The sequence below is a fragment of the Eubalaena glacialis genome, chromosome 1 (genome assembly GCF_028564815.1).
Source record: "Eubalaena glacialis isolate mEubGla1 chromosome 1, mEubGla1.1.hap2.+ XY, whole genome shotgun sequence".
NCBI lineage: Eukaryota > Metazoa > Chordata > Mammalia > Artiodactyla > Balaenidae > Eubalaena > Eubalaena glacialis.
The window spans coordinates 124200676-124220144 of NC_083716.1; the positions used below are offsets into that span (position 1 = coordinate 124200676).

At 40.7% G+C, this 19469-nt stretch overlaps 1 pseudogene; it reads right to left on the bottom strand.

Moving 5' to 3' along the window:
• Nucleotides 1–3992: 3992 nt before the first annotated feature.
• Nucleotides 3993–6326, bottom strand: LOC133091434 (nudC domain-containing protein 1-like; annotated as a pseudogene).
• Between the last annotated feature and the right edge of the window lie 13143 nt (nt 6327–19469).

A 19469-nucleotide genomic window follows, 5' to 3' on the forward strand; every position in this document is an offset into this window, starting at 1 on the left:
TCCATTCAGGAGCATGTTTCTTAATCTTCACATATTTGTGAATTTTTCAATTTTCCTCTTGTTATTGATTTCTAGTTTTAAACCACTGTGGTCACAAAAGATGCTTGCTAAAATTTCAATGTACTTAAATTTGTTAACACTTGTTTTATGGCCTAACATATGACCGATCCTGGAGAATATTCTATGTGTGCTTGAGAAGAGTATGTATTCTTCTGCTTTTGGATGAAATGTTCTGTATATGTCTGTTATGTTCATCTTTAACATGTAGTTTAAGTTCAGTTTGCTTACTGACTTTCTGTTTGAATGATCTCTCCATTGTCAAAAGGGGGATATTGAAGTCCCCTGCAGCTATTGTGTTGATATCTATTCAATTGGATGTTGGGCACATTAATATTTATAATTGTTATATCCTTCTTGATGAATTGATCACCTAATCATTATATAATGACCTTCTTTGCCTCTTTTTACAGTTTTTCACTTAAAGTCTATTTTGTCTGATGTAAATATAGCTACCCTGCTCTCTTTTGGTTCCCATGTGCATGGAATAGCTTTTTTCCCATCCATTCACTTTCAGTCTATGTGTATCTTTAAAACTGAAGTGAGTCTCTTTTCAGCAGCATTTATGTGGGTCTTATCATTATTATAATTTTAAAATCCATTCAGCCACTCTATATCTTTTGACTGGAGAATTTAGTTTACTTACATTTAAAGTAATTTTTGATATGTATGGACTTACTATTGCTATTTTGTTAATTGTTTTCTGGCTTTTTTTGTAGTTCCTTTGTTCCTTTCTTGCTCTCTTCTTTCATGATTTGATGATTTTCTGTAATTGTATGCTTTGCTTCCTTTCTTCTTATCTTTTTTTGTATCTACTGTAGGTTTTCACTTTGTGGTTATCATAACAACTTCACATGCATACAAAGGCTCTCCATATGCTTACTCTCCCTCCCACATTTTATGTTTTTGATGTTACAAATTGCATCTCTTTAAATTATGTATCCATTAACAAATTATTGTAGCTGTAGTTATTTTTAATGCTTTTTTCTCTTATCCTTTATACTAGAGTTATAAGTGATTTATACATCATCATTGCAATATTAGAGTATTCTGAATTTACGTATATATTTACCTCTACCAGTGAGTTTTATGCTTTCGTATATTTTCATGTTACTAATTAGCATCCTTTTGTTTCAGCTTGAAGAACTCCCTTAAACATTTCTTATAAGGCCAATCTAGTGGTAATGGACTCCTTCAGCTTGTGTTTGTCTGGGAAATCTTTATCTCCTCTTTAATTCTGAAGGATAAGTTGGCTAGAATATTCTTGGTTGGCAGTTTTTTTCTTTCAGCATCTTAAATATGTCATCCCACTCTCTTCTGGTCTACAGGGTTTCTGCTGAAAAATCCAATGATAGTCTTATGGAGGTTCTTCAGCTCCCTGATGCAGGCTAACTGGAAGCCTGACCTTCAGGCAACAGCTGGGAAAGTCAGGACGTTAGCTATGCAGTCTAGCCCCTATCAGGGAGAAACCAAGAGCTGGGTGTTTTTGCTTACTCTGTGCCAAGCCAAAGGGGAAAGTCACTGGTAGTGCTTGTGCACCTATATAGAACGGCCTGTTTTTTTTTGTTGTTTTTTTTGCTTTGTTTTGTTTTTTGCTGTGTTGGATCTTTATTGCTGTGTGCAGGCTTTCTCTAGTTGCAGTGAGCGGGTGCTACTCTTTGTTGTGGTGCACTTCTGTGGAGGGGAAGTCAGGAGCCTCTTATCTAGCCTTCTCGGTGATGTCCTCCATGTGACATTCTTAAGGGGCCTTTGGGCTGCTCACACCTTCCTCTTGTTTGAGCATCTCCACTTGAATCTTGCCACACACATTTAGTTTTAAATTGGCATTGAGGAGAAACATCTAGAATCAAATCTAGCCACATAGACCCAAATCACCCCAAGAGCTAAGGGAATCTAAAATATACAACAGGTACTGCTTTCATAAAAGATTAAGAAAAAACCTTAACAGGTAAGTAACTATACCTTCAAACCAAAAAATAGCAGGTAATCATGCTTTAGTTAAATGATCAACTACTACATCATCTCTAAGTGTCTGTACTATTCCAGAATGACCTGGACCCTAATCAAGATGACGAGTCCTTTAAAAAAATATGACTTTGGTGGGTGCATTTAAAAATTGCTTTAATGAGAGAGCAGTTATCACTTCCTGGGCCAGGAAACATTTCTGGTATATACCCCAAAAGAATGCAAATAGTTAAGCCTAATACAGAATGATAAACTCCGTGAGCCTATGTAGGCAAAGAGCCTTACAAGTAATTTATTTGGTGAGCAGTGTGGAGAATGTGATCAGGTGCTTTAAAAAACATCAATTATGAAACTTCTATAAATATGATGGAGAGAAAAAGAAGCCTGGCCTTGACCATCAGCATTAGTCTGAGCTGCACTAAACCCAATCTGAAGTTCAACCAAGAATGCATTGAAATATTTCAACCATCAAATTAAGGACATAACTATGAGACCTTTTCTTTTAGGTGCTAATTCAGGACTATTAACCCTATTTTCTTGGACAGTGTTGAGAAACCACTCAATCTTGGATGTACTTGTGTAAACCTGAATTTTCAACTCAGATCTTTTTCTTTCCTGACACTTATTTTAGATGGATTACTTAAGCATACCTGCATGAAACTGTTTCTTAATTCAAGTCCTGCTGAATACCAGTGTCCCATGAGGTTAACTCAGTGGGCGTTCCAAAACAAAACAAAACATAAAACCAAAAGCTGATTCCATGGTTGAATAAACTGGGAAACATGCTTACATGTTCCTGCTTTCACTGCAGGATCACATGAAAGATTTAATATCCTATGTAAATAATGACTTCCTAGAAAGGTTGGGGTCCAATTTGCAGTCTTCTTCAAACTTATTTGATCACTGATCCCCCCCCATAAACTCTTGCTTTTTTTTTTAAAATAAATTTATTTATTTATTTATTTATTTTGGGCTGCTTTGGGTCTTTGTTGCTGCGCACAGGCTTTCTCTAGTTGTGGCGAGCGGGGGCTACTCTTCGTTGTGGTGTGCGGACTTTTCTTTGCGGTGGCTTCTCTTGTTGCAGAGCACAGGCTCTTGGCACATGGGCTTTAGTAGTTGTGGTGCGCGGGCTCAGTAGTTGTGGCTCGCGGGCCCTAGAGCGCAGGCTCAGTAGTTGTGGTGCATGGGCTTAGTTGCTCCGCGGCATGTGGGATCTTCCCGGACCAGGGCTCGAACCTGTGTCCCCTGCATTGGCAGGCTGATTCTTAACCACTAACTACCCAACCCTTGCTTTTTTGGCTAAACATATATCCGTGCGTGTAGAGATGTTTCTGTTCCACGGAATACGGTTTAGAAATTGCTGCTGTTGAAGATAGCAAATGACTGACAAGAGGTCAGGAATCTTTATGCATTTTTGTGTCGTTTGAGTTTTTGGTAGAAGAAATGTTTCCCTTCTTGTGACAATGAAAGGGCTGAATACATGGCGTGTTTTCCTAGCACAGGTGGCCAATTTGAGGTGCTCTGGCAAACAATGTGGTGTCCCTAATAAGTACAAAGTATTTTTACCTTCCGCTTAGCGTAAAACCTCATACAGCATGAAATGGATAAGCAGTTCAAAAATAATGTCCCCTATACTTTTTTTTTACATGATAAATATTTTTATTTTTAAACAGTGAATTGTACATCTTTCATATAAAAGATGAGATTCTAGCCTCTGTTTTTAAAAAATTATACTTGCTAACACTATCTTTGCATTTTTTACAGAAGCTAATTTTCTCTAAATTTGCAGCTTCATTCCATAGCTTTTATAGACTCATAATCTCAAATATATTTCCAGTATCCTTTAAAAAATAAATTCATACAAGATAATTTTAACACAATAAAACTTAACAGGTTACAGCACAACTGCCTAGCCTTCCAGCTACCACTGAATACTTTTCCAGTACAGAGAAGCCAACATGTTGGAGTAATTAATTCTCTGTATTTACCTTTACTAAAAAGAGGTTTTTGGTAGTGAGAACAAATAATCTCTCATTTGTTGTTTGAAAGCCTAAAATAGGATCACTGGTTTCTAGGCTTGCTACTTGCTGCTTAGCAACCTGCCCTACTTGCCTGCTTTCCTTCCTATTGTAAAGTACAGTGGACATGGGAGTGGGCTGACGATAGTTGAAAACTCGTTGAAGGCACTCGCAAAGGGCTGCATGAGAATAATTTGGAGCACAGGCAAAAATTTTTTGTCTCTCTTTGATGCTTGGACGTAGCCTAAAGCACTGAAAATTGCGATATGCTCCCACGTATCGTCTTGGTTGCTGGAGTGTGGTTGCCAGAGTAGGGCATCAACATCATGGCGCAAACAGAAGCAGGGCATTTCTTTAGGATCCACTATGACAGAGAAAAGGTACTGGTTGCTTCCAAGATTCACCCACTTATATGGCAATCCTTTCTTCTCCCCATGTTCAGATGAACCAGCTCTCCTATCCAATCTCTCCTTGGTGGTACCTGTGTTTCCTTGGATTTCAAGCTAGTTGATTGCCCTGTAACCTCAGATCTCACATGAGTAGTATTTAATGTACTGCCATCAAATCTGCATAAACTGGAGCTCTCTTCAAAGAAAATATCACATTCTTCTAACTAACTCTTGAGCATTACAAGGAGGTTTATCTTTATCTGGATTTGGATTCAGTTCATCAGAGGTCAAATGCATCAAACGTTCAGCTATTGCAGCACATTGAGCTGAGTCTCTTATAAATTCCCCGTTTATCACCGACCACTAGCTCTGGCCATGTCAGTCCTTCATTCTTCTTAATCAAGGAAATCTCCAAGCTATTATTCTCTTTAATTATCCATATACTGCTTTCATGATCCATAGATGAATAGAGATTTCCTTCCAGAAACCTCTGACCCTTCAGCACAACGTTGACATGATCAGGCAAAAACTGTATTTGAATGTCTTCCTTAGTACAGTCTTCTGGAAGTGGTATTGTTACTGTCAAATCATCTTCAGTCTGTTGCCAGTAATACAGAGGTTCTTTGATTTTCTCTGACATGTCTTCATCCTTACTTTCTTCAAGATCTTGACCAACTTGAACAAATGTAAAGGACTTGAGACAATCATTAGACCATTCCCATCGGGCTCAAAAGCGACATAATGGGGCACTGACTTTCCACGGAGAATATTATGCTTAGTAATTTCTTATTTTTTATTATCTTTATTTTTCTTATTAATAGTGACCCACTCCAAGGAAACATAGAAACCACTTCCTTCCATATCCAATTCCTCTTTCTCTGTTCGAAGAAGCAGCATAGTTATCGAATGTTCTTCAGCTTTCAGCAACGAGATACTGTGAATTATGATAAAAGGACTCCCAAGCTCTTCATTAAACATAATCTCCCATTTTTCAGAAGCACTATTTCCACATTCACCTGTTCCAATGAGATACAATCTTCCAGTTCCATCTGACAAGGTAACCCAAGTAGAAGATGTGAAATGGATGGATGCGCAAAGGCGATTATCATATGCTGTCAAATCTGTAGGAAGTCGAAACACCTCTCGTGGTTTTCCTAAGGCAGTGTCCAGCATCACTGGGTTTTTTTTGTTTATTTATTTATTTGTTTGTTTATTTATTTATTTTTGGCTGTGTTGGGTCTTCGTTTCTGTGCGAGGGCTTTCTCCAGTTGCGGCGAGCAGGGGCCACTCTTCATCGCGGTGCGCGGGCCACTCACTGTCGCGGCCTCTCCTGTTGCGGAGCACAGGCTCCAGATGCGCAGGGTCAGTAGTTGTGGCGCACGGACTTAGTTGCTCCGCGGCATGTGGGATCTTCCCAGACCAGGGCTCGAACCCATGTCCCCTGCATTGGCAGGCAGATTCTTAACCACTGCACCACCAGGGAAGCCCAAGCATCACTGTTAAATTCATAATTCTTCCAACGTTATCAACGTAGTAGACACTGTCTTCATACCATGAATCACAGTGTAGGTAATTACACATTCCAAAAGCATGCATGTGTTCCAGTGTATACTGATCATCTCGAAGTTTTACTCCTGCCACAGACAAGGCTAGGAGCTGCCACTGTTCCCACTAGGCAGACCAGAGAAAACTCCTAATTCATAGGCAGAGTACACAGAAAAGTCTTGTCTCAGTGGTGAGGAATAATCAGACATAGACTGAGCATTGCTCCAGACAAGCCTGCGTCAAGCTCCAGCTGGTAACAGGGCAGCGGCTCGAGGGAGAGCTTATAGCCCTCGAAGCAGGGATCCAACAGAGGTCTCTTCACCCGCAGGGAGCAATTAGCGGCCACCTCCATCGCCTTCCAGGGTCCTAACGTGAGAATTAATAAAGTTCGTGTTGAAAGGTCCGCGCTTCACGCGTATCACCGTGGCTGGGAGGCGGCGTGGTTCCCATCCCTGTCTCCTGTACTTTTAAAATTAGATTCAAAAAAAGAAATTAGATTCAGAAAAACCTGAAGAACCATTGCAATTACTGCCAAAATGTTTCAGAGGGCATTAGGTTAATGCCCCTTCTCCTAGGAGAGGAGTGGAAAAGAAGATAGATGCTCATCACCAGGGATAGGACTCTATTTGTTACGAGGGTTTGTAGGGGCAACACTTTGTTATTGGGTATTTGTTTTGAAATTGGAATTATATTTGTTGAATTTTAATCATAAACAGGGAAATACATCTTCCTGAATGTAAGAAAATACATTAGCTAATTTGGGCCATAAATGTAAAAATTGCCCTTAGCATGTAATCATAGGAATACTAACTTTATGATACATTGTTTTTCTTTGATAAAGGTTTGGTTTAAAACCTGTTGGATTTAGCAAGGGATGAAGGTCAAGGCCTGGTCATTTTTGCAGATAAGACACACACACACACAAACATGCGCACAGGTTCATTAAACTTTGACCTATATTTCATTCAGCAGTAATGTTTGCTATTAGAAATAATTCTACTTGCATCTTAATTTTGCTTACTCAATGAGTATGTTAAGTGTTTCATAAAGTCTACCTTTAAAAACATCATAAATTTGAGGATATGGGGAGGGGGAGGGGTGAGATGTGACAGGGTGAGAGAGTGTCATGGACATATATACACTACCAAATGTAAAATAGATAGCTAGTGGGAAGCAGCCGCATAGCACAGGGAGATCAGCTCGGTGCTTTGTGACCACCTAGAGGGGTGGGATAGGGAGGGTGGGAGGCAGGGAGATGCAAGAGGGAAGAGATATGGGAACATATGTATATGTATAACTGATTCACTTCGTTATAAAGCAGAAAGTAACACACCATTGTAAAGCAATTATACTTCAATAAAGATGTTTAAAAAAAAAACATCATAAATATACTAAACAGCAGTTCTTTAGTTGAAAGTGCTAATTTAATTAAACAAATACTTGTGTGGATTCCTACTATTTGCAAAGCTTCATTGAACACATTATGAATAAGATAATCTTTAATCTCAAGGAACTTATGATGTTTTGAGGGGACATGATAAGAAAAGTATCAAAAAAAAAAAACCAACAAAAATAAACAGGTTATAGTAGTCGTCATTATATAGGGTTGAAAGGAGGCCCATCAAGGGATGAGGAAAGGCTTTACACAGAAAGTGGCACTTGAGATGGACTTTGAAGGTTGAAGTCAGATTTTGAGAGGTAGGTTGGTAGGCAGGAGATAACAAATGGCTGCATAGAATTGGAGTAATTTGTGAGTGAGGAAAAGCAAGTCATCCAGTTTGGCAGGAGTTTAGATGGAATAAGTATTAGAGAGTAATGGGAAATAGAGTTAGGAAAGCGGCCTGTAAAGTATTTGTATCAGTCAACTTAGGCAAAGCAGTAGTAACAAAGGACTCCAAATCACAGCAATGCAATAAGCTTATTTTTCACTTATATCAGGTTTCCATTATGGGTTGGCTGTAGCTCTGCTCCTTGCATCTTTGTTCTGGGCCCCGGCTGAAGAAGCAGCCCCCATGTGGAGGGTATCAGTTCTCGCTGAGGGAAAAGAGAATATTGCAGAACTCTGCAATAGTTCTCCCAGTGCCTGCTTGAAAGAGGCATGTGTTACTTCTCACATTCATTGGCCAAAGCACCTCATAAGGCCAAACCTGCCATCACTAGGGTAGGGATATATAATCCACTTACAGGAAGGGACACGAAGTAGATATTTTGAACAATTTACCAAAAGGCTTGAAAGCCAAGAATGGGTCATTTGCAATTAATTCTTTAAATGGTTAGGAGGTGTGGCAAGTTTCCGGATAAGAGTGTATGGTTTGGTAAAAAAAAAAAAAAAAAAAAAAAGATGGTTTTTATACTGCATGTGTATGTGTGTGTGTGTGTGTGTGTGTGTGAACACATAAGAATTCTCTGGGGTACTTGCTTGTTATAAATGTAGGCTCCAGGATTCTAGAAGGTTGGATTCAGGGGCCCAGGAATCTGCATTTTAAGCAAGCAGTCTGGGAATATGTAGATGGTCCACAGACCTCCTTGTAAGAAACCCTGGATTGAGGAATGAGTGGGGAGTGACCAAGTGCAGATAAGGTGGGGCAGTGAGTGAGGGGATGGCAGGTTGTTGGTGGGTGCGAGGCCGCCGTGCCCTGGGGGCACATGGTATGTGGCCAGTACAGAGGCAGACAAGACACACTGAAAGAGGAGAGCAGGTAGAACTAGAACTACCCAAGAGGAAACAGCCAGGAAAGAGTAGTGAAAGGAGCAAATCTCTTTAGGAGGTGAGATTTCAAGGGATCTTGCTCTTCACTGAGAAGTAGGAGGCAAGCCTATCTGATGCAAGAAAGAGTTGAGAGCTAGAGGAGCGCAGAGGTAATAATCAACAAGTCGCAGGAGATGCCCTGTTTTTAGAGCAGCTATTGAAGAAAAGCGTCGACTAAAACCCACCACGTAAATTTGTTTTTGCATTGGGCCAGCAGGGGGCGCTATGGTAGCACATATGCTGATAATTGGGCTCAGCTTCCTAGGCCCAGCAATGCCAGCTCTTACTGAATAGGATTCTTAACCAGACCTACAGTGCAGTATTTTGGGAGCTTCATTTATTACTTTTATTGCTGTGAACCTTCATAAAAAGAACTTTTAAGGTTTCTCTTTAATTATTTAGGCATCTAGTGTTTGGGGTTTTTTGGGTGTTTTTTTTTTTTTGAGCTGCCAATTCCCCTAGTCAAAAAGAAATTAATTCTGTAGAGTTTAAGGGAATTATTACCCATTTATTGACTTCACTTGAGGCACAGAGTGGAGATTAGAAGAGGAGAAAAGACAAAGGAAAAAAGAAAAGTGCATCCGTAGCATCACTCCTAGAAGGGGAATTTCTGGATCACGGGATATGGGCTTTGTACTTTTTGTTAGATGCTATCTGATTGCCTTCCAGGAACTGTGGCAATTTATTTTTTCACCAATAATGCAAGGATCTTATTAATATCTGTGAAAACCCACTGTATGCGTAAGCTTTTTAGTATTTGCCACTCTGACAGAGGAACTATGGGTAGTTTTAACTTGCATTTTTCTCTTGTCGGAGGAGAGACACTTTTTCACATCTAAATCTTATTTCTACATTTTTTTAATGCACTGTGTTTTCATGTCCTTTCCCCAATATATTACTGGCCGTCCACTTATTGATTTGTAGAAGCTCTTTATGAGGTCAATCAAAAGATTTAGTTGACAATAGAATAAATAAATTGTGCTATTCCATATATCAATGACAAATGGCTTTCAAAGCATTCCCCGCCCCTATCTGCTCACTTGATTCAGTAATCACATAACTTGTTGACCCATGTCTAAAACTACTGTGGGTTTTTTTTGGTTTTTTAAATTTTTGGCTGCGCCGTGTAGCCAGGCCCTGGGCAGTGAAAGCATGGAGTACTAACCACTGGACCGCCAGGGAGTTCCCTAAAACTACTGTTTTAAAGCACCTTTGGGTAGTCTGTAGAATTGTTTTCCTAGAAAGTGCCCCATTTATTTCATTTTATAGTTCATTTCAATATGGAGAAAAGCCAAGAGTTAAATGATGACGAATCAGGTGAAAGTGGTGGTTAGCACATTTTTACTGGTCGAAAATTACCAAATGGCAGGTGGTGCTCTCAGATCCCAGTGCTTCAAATGGAGCATTTTCAGGGAATGTCCTGGACGTGCTGGGCCGGTGATGACTGTCAAGATCAATAGGCGCAAGTGAGGATAATCATGAAAACCCGACCTTTGATATCCCACCACTGTCAGGTAACCAGATTCCTTAGTAATTAGATGACGTTTGTTTGGTAGCAGCTTGAGACATAATTCATATACCACCCAATTCACCCATTTGAAGTAAGCAATTCAATGGTTTTTAGTGTATTCACAGAGTTGTGCAACCATCACCACAGTCAATTTCAGAATTTTTCATCCACCTCTTTGCTGTTACTTCCCACTCCCCCGACCTCCCCAGCCCTAAGCAATCACTAATCTACTTTCTATTTCTATATGTTTGCCTATTCAGGACATTTCATATAAATGGAATCATATAATATGTGGTAGTTTGTGACTGGCTTCTTTCACTTAATACAATGTTTTCAAGATTCATCCATGTTCCAGTGTGTATCTGTACTTCTTTCCTTTCTATGGCCAAATGACATTCCATTGTATAGATACACTACTTTGTGTTTATCCATTCAGCAGTTGATGGACATTTGGGTTGTTTCCACCTTTTGGTTATTATGGATAATACTACTATGAATATTTGTGCATAAGTTTTTGTGTGGACATATGTTTTCATTTCTCTTGGGTATAGACTTGGAAGTAGAATTGTTGGGTCAAATGGTAACTTGAGGACTGTTTTCTAGAGTGGCTGCACCATTTTACATTTTGACCAGCAATGTACAAATGTTCCAATTTCTCCACATTCTCAATACCACTTGTTTTTCTTTCTTTTTATTTTCCATTATAGCCATACTGGTAGGTTGAACTGGTATCTCATTGTGTGTTTTTTTTGTTTGTTTGCTTGTTTGTTTTGTTTTTAGGGTCTGTTTTCATTTTTTTTAATTGTGGCAAAATATGCATAACATAAAATTTACCATTGGAACCGTTTTCAGTGTACAGTTCATGGGCATAAAGTATATTCAATTATTGTGCATTATTGTGGCTTTGATTTGCATTTCCCTGATGACTGATAATATTGATCATCTTTCCCTGTGCTTGTTGGCCATTTGTATATCTTCTTTAGAGAAATGTCTATGCAAGTTCTTTACTCATTTTTTAATTGTGTTATTTGTGTTGTTGAATTGTAACTATTCTTTATATAGTCTGGATAATGGATCTTTATCAGATAAGTGGTTGGCAAATATTGTCTCCCATTCGGTGGGTTTTCTTTTCACTTTTGGGTAGTTTTCTCTGATGCAGAGAGGTTTTAAATTTTGATGAAGTTCAGTTTATCTATTTTTTCTTTTGTGGCTTGTGTTTCTGGTATCATATCTAGGAATCCACTGCCAAATATAAGAACATGAAGATTTACCCATGTATTCTTCTAAGAGTTCTATAGTTTGGCTCTTACATTCAGGTCTTTGTTCCATTTTGAGTTAATTTTTTTTGTATAGTGTGAGGTAAGAGCACATCCTTTTTTAAAATTCCATGTTATATGTTAAAGAAATAAGGCAATTCCTATGAAAAACAATTTGGCAATATCTATTACAAATGCATATCCCTCCCAGTTCTACTTCTAGGACTTTATCCTACAGAAACACCCTAAGGATGTATGTATAAGGTTATTCATTGACCCTTTTTAAAAAAATGCAAAGCACTGTGAATAACCCAAATTCTACCAATTGAGACTTAAATAAACTGTGGAACAAATGGAATTCTGCAAGGCCGTGAAAAAGAATGAAGGAAGCTCTTTATGTGCCAATGTGGAAGTCTCTCCAAAAAATATTATTCATTGAGAAAAAACAAGGTTTAGAACAGAATATTTAGTGTGTGTGAAAAATTGGAATAAATATCTATGTTCATATTCCTAACATACATAGAAAGAAACTCTGTAAGTTTTCATAAAAATCAAGAACAGTAGATTCCTGCAGTGAAGGTGGACATTGGATGCATAGGCAAGTAAGGGAGACTTATTCCTGCCTACGTTTGATTTACTGTTGTTAAGAGGTGGAAATGTATTGCTAAAAGATTGGATAAATATATGTTAAAATTTAGAAAACACCTTCTGAAAAAAAGGGGATGGGGTGAGAAAGCCACATTGTCATGAGTATTACACATAGTTTCCCCCAGTTGAAACAGAAGTATTTTCTACCTGGTTTTCTCGTGACTACTAAATACAGTCAAACCGTTGCTGAATGAGGTTAAAGTTGTGGTCTGTGGCAGTGAAACAGAGCAGCAAACTGGTCCCCAGGATGCTGAACTCATGACCTTGACCTCATTCACACAGTAATGAGCCAACATCACACGGAAGGTTTACACATCAAGGATTCCAAAGGGAAAAGCTGTTTTAGAACTTCTGTCACTGAAAGAACACAAACGTGTATGAATACACAGCATCATTGTTTTACAAGTAAGGACCTTACACTAAACTCCGTTCTCTAGGCAATGGGTGGTGGGTGCCCTTGAAAAGCATAAGCCTCCCTACCACATTCATATCTGTCCTTTAGCCTGGAGAAATCAAACAGAGGTGAAAACCTCACCATTGGTGTTCCACCCAGGTTGACTCTAATGACAATTTTGGAGAGCTTGCTCTTGTCTTTAAACATTTCTAAAATTGTCTCTTGGCGTTTTTTTCTCAACTCGTTGAAAAACATTTGCCGTCGTATTCTGTTTTTGCAGAAAGAGTGCTCTCCTCTTCGATGTGAAATTCTCCATTGAAAATACATTTCCCCTTTCTAACTCTGTGGTTAGTACTGCAACAGGGGCAAAACTGGTCTCAGACACATGAACCTGAGGCAGGAAACCCCAAAACACACAATGGTGCCCATGTGCCTTTTAACTCTTTTGATGTGTAGTAGACCAGATGACCTGTGCTCTCATGTGATTGTGAGGGATTCTGAAAACTGGATTGGCATTCCGGGAACAAATGTCATACATGGCAAAAGTGGGAGGTGCACAGTGTGAAGAAGGCGTGAGCCAAATTCCTTCTGTTTTTATTCTTTGAGTATGAACCAAAAATATCAACTTCTCAAGTGGGAAACCATGAAGAATCACAGTCCTCAGAGAAGTGGTTGGGGAAGAGGGGGCATATCAGTATAATAAAATCAAACTTGAGAAAGCAAAATATCTTTATTATAATAAATATAATAAAATACCATGCAGTCCTTTTCTAACTCTGGATAAAGATACATATTCAAAGAGACAAACTCCAGAATAAATCTGAGTCATCGGAGAAGCTCTCAACAAATGAATGGCTTCTTTAAAAGACCTAGGATGAGTGAGCCCAGTTGTAACCAGCAGCTGAGAGGAAAGCTGTCTAGCTAAGCAGGAAGATACCCACATTTTCATGATGGAAGTTCTGGATACTCTCCATCCCCGCTCAGGTGGCAGTGAGGTGAAAGAACTAGTAGGAGACTTTGAAGTCTTGGATTGCTGCTGCCCAGAATCCCTTTTCGCCTCTAATGGTGCAGGAGCCGTGAAGGAAAGGGGAGCCTCTGTGAGCCAGCTGGCAGTTGGAAGCTCCATTCTGAAAGTCGGGAGTGAGCTCTGGATGGAAGGGAGGCATGTAACCCCACCATGTTGCTCCCATCTTGTGGTTGATGTAAGACACCGTAGGCATCCTTTCTACTTCAAGTGAAAGTAGAATCAGACTTTCTACTTTATTGTTTAGAAAAGGGCCAATCATTACACTTTCACATTGGGGTCAGTTTTACCAACTGCATTTTACCCTCTGTGTTTGAAAACTTGGAGGCAATTGAAAATATTTCTTCACCCCTCCATCTCCATAAATCACTAAAATGTAAACAGTTTTTTCTTGGTGGAGTTAAACTTTTCTTTTCATTTTTACAGAGGACTTAAAAGGAAGATGGAAGGACTCTTGTTTAACCTTCTACTCATTGCTGGCTTTCTCTTATCTTTAATGAGTAAGCCACCAGCCTCTTTTTAAAAATCTCCAGGGATATGAGCTCACCTCTGCCAAAGAGAAGTCCAATTCATTGTTGGATAGCTCTCTGGTTTAATGCGTTTCCTTAATGCATTTCACTGATATTTGCTTCCTTGGTGTTGCCCACTGAACAAGGCTGATTCCTTTTTCTCATGATGGCCCTTCAGATAGGAAAGATGATTCTCATCTTATGAACACCCTGTGAGCTATTTGCAGTCTGGGCAAGTGGTGCCTTTCCCTGGGATTGTGGCCCCATCTGCCATACTGGTCTTCAAGCTGTCAATCTCACCTGCAATTAGTCTTGTACCTTGTTGCTAGATTTATCCAAAAGCAGCTTTACCTTTATCAATCACTTGTTGAAAAATCAGCACAAGGTCCCTGTTTTATTAAAACCAATTTCAAGCCAAGGTTTTTTTCCCAACCAGCCTCATGGGTCTATTAAACCTCATGTCTCTATTTCCCAACAAAGCCATTCTGCTCTGGTGAGGCCAACATGAGCAATGGTTCCCCAATCTACTTTGCCCATCTATGCGTCTGACCTGAGGCTTCCTGGTGGTTCGTTATCCAGCAAGCTTTAGGTTGGCTTCTCCCAAATTGTAATTCTGTATGGATTTAAGGTTTTACCTTTTCCGTAAAGCCTATCCTAGACAATGCTGGTTTACAACGATGTGACATGTATTTTGAATTCTTTCTCATAGGTGAACATCTCAGGTCAGGTCCCCTAGGAAACAAACGTTGAAATGGAGATTTGTGTACAGAAGAGATATTCTTAGACATAACATCTGGGAGGAAATAAGGAAAGCAGGATTGGATAGAGGGAAACTTTGAACTGTGATGCAGTTTTAACAGAGGCTTTAGCCGAATCATGGGGCACCCTGGAGCTGGGGTGGGCCTTCAGAGTCATCCCCCACTGAGGCACGGGCCAGCCTTTTTATTCTGTCCACACCAGTCACTGAATGTGAGCTGCCCCAGGAAGAAGCATAAACCAAGCAGGCAGCTTCATTCTACGGAGAATAATTTCTGGGAAGGGACTCTCCTGAGTCCTGAAGAAGCAACACCCCCGGGAGCTGGGAAATGAGTGCCCCAGCCCTGAGGCAGAATCTAGGTGGCAATCCATAGCATCTCGGCAATGTACAATTAATAACAACCTAGCTTACACTCACCTAGATGCACGTGAGCTTAAGGTGATTGCAAAGTACCACCTGGTAAGAACCACTCTTCTAGCTTTCTGGGGGCGGCTCTATGGGCCAAGGATTGGGATGTTCTTTATTACTTAACATAGTGCCTATGGAGAGGGGACAGGCGGATATGGGTCATAATAGCTAAGGAGGGTTAAAAATGGAAATGCCATTAATATTGTATGCAGTTTGGATGTAGGTTTTGCCTTAAAAATTAGGAAATTCCTACAATTTGATTGTAAGAAAAAAATGTCTGAATATAATCCAATTGATTCCAGGCTTTGGAGAGTTGATTCGTTTAATTATATTGGTAGTATTACTGTGTATAGTATATTTATTGGCATGCTATATACAGAAAAATACATGGATCCTAAGGGCACAGCTTGACAAACTTTAGTGAATACACTTCTCTATCCAGTACCCAAATCAAGAAGGACAAGTTTACCATTGCCCAGAAGTCCCCATCCCCTGAGAAGGATAACCTCTATCCTGACCTAATCATGGTTAGTAAACTTGCTTTTGATGTTGTTATAAATGAATTGCACAGTGTGTAATCTTCTGTGGCTGGCTTCTTTTTCTCTATGTTATGTTTGTGAAAGTCTTCCACGTTGTTATGTGTAGTTGGGATCCATTCATTCTCACTATTGTATAGTATTCCATTATAGATATACTACAATTCACCTGTTACCAACCAGGGTTTTGTTTTTTTTTTTTTAATCCTTTCATGTGCCTCTTGGCCATCTGTATTTTTTTTTTTTGGCTGCATTGGGTCTTCCTTGCTGCGCGTGGGCTTTCTCTAGTTGTGGCAAGCAGGGGCTACTCTTCATTGCAGTGCACGGGCTTCTCATTGCGGTGGCTTCTCTTGTCGTGCAGCACGGTTTCTAGGCGCACGGGCTTCAGTAGTTGCGGCGCATGGGCTCAGTAGTTGTGGCTTGCGGGCTCTAGAGCACAGGCTCAGTAGTTGTGGCGCATGGGCTTCATTGCTCCGCGGCATGTGGGATCTTCCCAGACCACGGATAAAACCCACGTCCCCTGCATTGGCAGGTGGATTCTTAACCACTGCACTACCAGGGAAGCCCCCCAACCAGGGTTCTTGGACTCTTTAATTAATAGAAATGGATAAAAGAGGCCAGACAAGAAATTCAGGCAAGGCTTTATTGCGACTGGTGCTGCAGCAGGAGGGAGCGCAAACAAGTAACAGTTTCCCTTGCTCACTCCCTGAGTGGGGTGGTGCAAACTAGTTCCTTATGTGGGGTGAGGGTAGAGGTGTGTCCAGGGGTAGGGATGAAGGGGTGGCTTAGGGGGTCTGCCCACCCCTTTGGTGGTGCTGTGTGCAGGGATCATGCGAAGTTCCCTGCCTTTGCTCCTGGCTCCTCAGAAGTGGCAGGTGGATTTGGTCTTTTTGTATCTCGTTCATAATTTGCCCCAACTGGGCATGAGCGCAGTTATTTTGGTCCCTTATAGTTTCTTTGTATTCTGTTGCTTGAGGAGATGTTTGTCTAGGGCCAAGCACTGCAGCAAAGGGTCCCAGGTCCCAGCCTGTCTCACATCTGTTCTACAATACCTGGACATTTGGTTGTTTCCAGTTTGGGGCTATCATAAATAGTGAGGCTATGCACATTCTTGTACCTATGTTTCGGTAAAGAAGTATATGCACGCCTGTTCGCTCTTTACCTAAGACTAGAACTGCTGAACTCTATGTATACGTATGATTAGTTTTCGGAGATACTGCCAAACAGTTTTCCAAAGTGGTTGTACCAATTTACAACCGACCAGCACTGCGTGACGGTTCTAATTGCTTCACATGCTTGCCACCATGTGCTTTCATCTGTCTCTTTCACTTTAGCTATTCTGGTGGGTGATCATGGTTTTAATTTGAATTTTCCGGATGACTAGAGCATTCTTTTAATGTTTATTGGGCATTGCCCCCAAAGACCGCTAAAGTCTTCTGCCCATTTTTCTATTGGGTTGTCTGGGCAAAGGATTCTTTGTGGTGTGACATCACGAATATATATTTATTAACATGTAAAGATGCCCATGATAGAGTAAAAGGAAAACAAAGATTATAATGGTTATAATGCAGCTAGTTTACTATAACCATATTTCTATTTATAATTATATAAACTTGAAGGATAAAACACTAAATTATGAACCATAGCTCTCTCTGGTTGGGAAGATTATAGATAATTTTAACTCTCTACTTTATAGCTACCCTTATTTGTTATTGTCTAAATTTGTTTTAATAACAAGCATGGATCACTTTTATAGTCTGGAAAAACAACAAAGCTGTTTTCATTGGGAAGCAAACAAACCCGAAGAGGAAACAAAAGCTTGTCAGCATGTGCTGGTTTGGTTCAGCCATCAGCTTCTTTCCATCCGGGACATTGAGAGGCACTGAGGAAAAGTGTCCTCTCTGAGCATGCTTTGAAAGTTTGGGTTAGAAGAAGAGAGTGTGAAAATGAAGGATCGTCTTCCTCCCCTAACAGCTATGTGCTCCCTGGACCCCGCTGAGCCCAGGAGATGATCCTGCCATAAAGACTGGCTAATTACTTAAATTGCCTTTCTTTGTGGGAGCGAACCTCCCCAGAGACAGAGACTAAACTTATTTGGTCTGATTGCTGGAGCCCCTGCTGTTAGCTGGGATGAGGAAAGCACATTATTACACTGTTTAAGGGTAATGTCTTTGTTTACATTTTGCAAGGCAAACAGGGTTACTTCCAGTCTTTCAACCCGGAGGTCTACAAAAACCAGGACGGGGAAACAGGGGACCCAGCCTCCCTCCTTCCATACCTCCCTCGCTGGTTTCGTTCTGTTTGGTCCTACTAACCCATAAACCAAAAACATAACGTCAAACCAACCTACCCGCTAACATACAGCTTTAAAAATTTTTTGAAACAATTTCAAATTTATAAAAAAGTTGCGAGTATAGTACAAAGAACATTTTTTCCCCTGAACCACTTGAGGGTAAGTTGCCCACATGATTCTCCATCACTCCAAATATTTTAGTGACTACAAAGAAGGGCATCTTCCTCCATAACCGCAATACAATCATTAAGATTGGGAAATTAACGTTGACATAGTGCCACCATCCAGATTCAGGTGTTTTCAATTGTTCCAATAATGTCCTTTATAGCCAAAAGCTGTGGTTAGAGGCGTACGTATTGCATTTATCACTGGGTTTTTGATGATTATATTGAGAACCTGCACCTCTTTAAGATCCGAGGAGCTATTGGCCGGACCACCCTCCTCCCCCTCCCCCACCCACCCCGCCCCACGGGGGGAGGGAGGCCACAGGCAGAGCCGTAGGTGCTTGCTCTGGAGGGGTGCAGACGCAAGAAGAGGGCTGTGTCGCTGTCCCAGCAAACAAGGTCAGGCTCTGGACGGGAAGCAGGGTGGAGACAGGGATGAGGGCCAGAGAATGCTCTTGGGGCAGGCACAGCACCCAGAGAATGTCAACTTAGCCCCACATAAAACTCCCCATCTCCACCTTTTTCTCTTCTCCATATACAGTAATCCTCCCTTATCCATGGGTGATACTTTCCAAGGCCCCCAGTGGATTCCTGAAACCCCGGAGAGGGGTGAACCCTACATATGCTATGTTTTTTCTGTACTAACGGGCAGGTAGCGTTTACGTCCTGTAGACGGCTGGACAAGGGGGTGATTCTCATCCGCTAGGACATAACAGGACTGCAAGAGATTTCATCACGCTACTCAGAACAGCTCGCAATTTGAAACTTCTGTTTCTGGGATTTTCTATGTAACTGAAACTGCAGAAAGCAAAAACGCAGATGAGGAGGGACCACCGTTGTCTCTCCTTCCCCTGACTGTTGCCAAATCTGGCTCCCTGTGCACTGATGCCGAATAAAAATACGGAGACAGAGAATTGGAAGATAAGAAATAGAGAGGCTTTTTATTTCCTTTGCCAGGCAAAGGGAAGACACTAGGGTAACGCCTCAAGAACTGTGCCCCCCTCCTTGGGGAATCAAAGACGATTTTATACGTGGGGCTTGCAGTCTGGGGTATATGATAAGGATCAAAAGTAGTGAAGGTCTTGCATTTCTTTTCTTCTGCAAATTCATGGCCAAAGCTGGCATCAGGTGGCTCTGCAACCGCATTTGGTGTCCCTGAAGTTATCGGCCCATGACCTTTCTGAAATGAAGAGTGATACAAGGGAGTGTAAGGGGGAGAAGAAATGCCAGGTGCAAAGGGTAATTTG